Source organism: Pinus tabuliformis, chromosome J, assembly GCF_031772625.1.
Source record: "Pinus tabuliformis cultivar Carrire ecotype Pingquan chromosome J, CPIR1, whole genome shotgun sequence".
Lineage (NCBI taxonomy): Eukaryota > Viridiplantae > Streptophyta > Pinopsida > Pinales > Pinaceae > Pinus > Pinus tabuliformis.
The window spans coordinates 637002318-637003725 of NC_142295.1; positions in this window are offsets into that span (position 1 = coordinate 637002318).

Sequence of the window (1408 nt, forward strand, 5' to 3'; positions counted from 1 at the left end):
AAGAGCAGTAGGCAGACATTGATGCCTTGCCTATCAACTTGGATAGAGCCTAATGGACAATACAGTATCTGGAACAAAGGAATAAGCCACTGGAAGACTAGCAAGTGATCATGGAGTTGCAAAACATTCGGGAAAATCGCCAAGCTGCCCAAAGGAGGAGGGTGGAGTTCACTTCACTTGAGCAGGAGGTCAATGCCAATCGGGAGTCATGGCTTGAAAGAGCTAATATCCACTTGGACAGGAAGCTATTAAAGGCCATCAATGAAAAGAACATGCTTAGAAACCTGTCATATCATTACTTGTCAAGGAACATGGTGTGCCAAGCTAGAATCAGGAGTTTAAAGGCAAAGTTGAAGAGAGCATCAAGGAGGCAAAAAGAGCATGAAGGACTTCAGATATTGGCTGGGGCTTCCTTGGCCCAACACAATGTTTGATGGAGAAGACTCAGCCCAAATTTCAAAAAATTTGGAGCACTTTTTTCATTTTTGAAATTTTTGGCACAAAAAACAGAATTTTCTGTCCTATGCGCCGCGCCACGTGGCACTCGCTTTTTCTAGGAGCCTCCAAATGGTGAAAACTTAGCATTTTTGGATTTGTCATGGAAAAATATGCTTGCCTACCAATGGCCAAGAAATTTGGACAGGTTTTGAGCCCTTAAAAAGGTCAAAAACACTCAAAAAATGACCTCACTGCCCCTATTTTGACACACAAGAAGCAGTGTTGGGAGAACTGATTTTTGGAGGGGCAAATGGAGGCCAAATTGAAAAATTCCACTTGGGTTGGAAAGTAGACAGGCAGACCTTTCCAACAAGCACACTTGGAGATAATTTGGACACCGAGAAGGCCTCCAAAAGTGGGTCCAAACAGGCGCTATGCATAGAGAATCAGGCGCGGCGCATAGAGGAAAAATTGCCAATTTGACCAAGTATTGCTCTGTTTTTCGCCCAGCTTTGGCTAGTTTGACTTTTTCACTTTCCTAGTGCCAAATTTGTGATGTAATTTAATGTACATTGATGGATTATAATGTAAATATGTTAAATTTTCACTTGTAGAGGTAGATTCATCAGTTTAAAAGTTGTTTGAAACTGAATGAATCAGTTCCCTTGTTTCTAGAGGCATGTTGTTCTGTTGCCTAATTTCTAGTTCTCAGTTTAGAATTAGTTGAAATAGCTCCTAAACATGTGAGCTCGACTCCTAGAGGCAAGGATGAGCTATGGTTGTCTATATTATGTTGTTTTTCAATCATTAGCATGGTTGGACTCTTGAGAAAGCCTTGAGCTTCATTGTACGCTCATATCAACATTTTGGCTAAGGAATTGAGACCAGGATTTGCAGCACTCTTTGGAATCCATGTGGCAATTTGTCTTAGTACAGTGCTTTCTTTTGTAATTGAGAATTTTCGTATGTG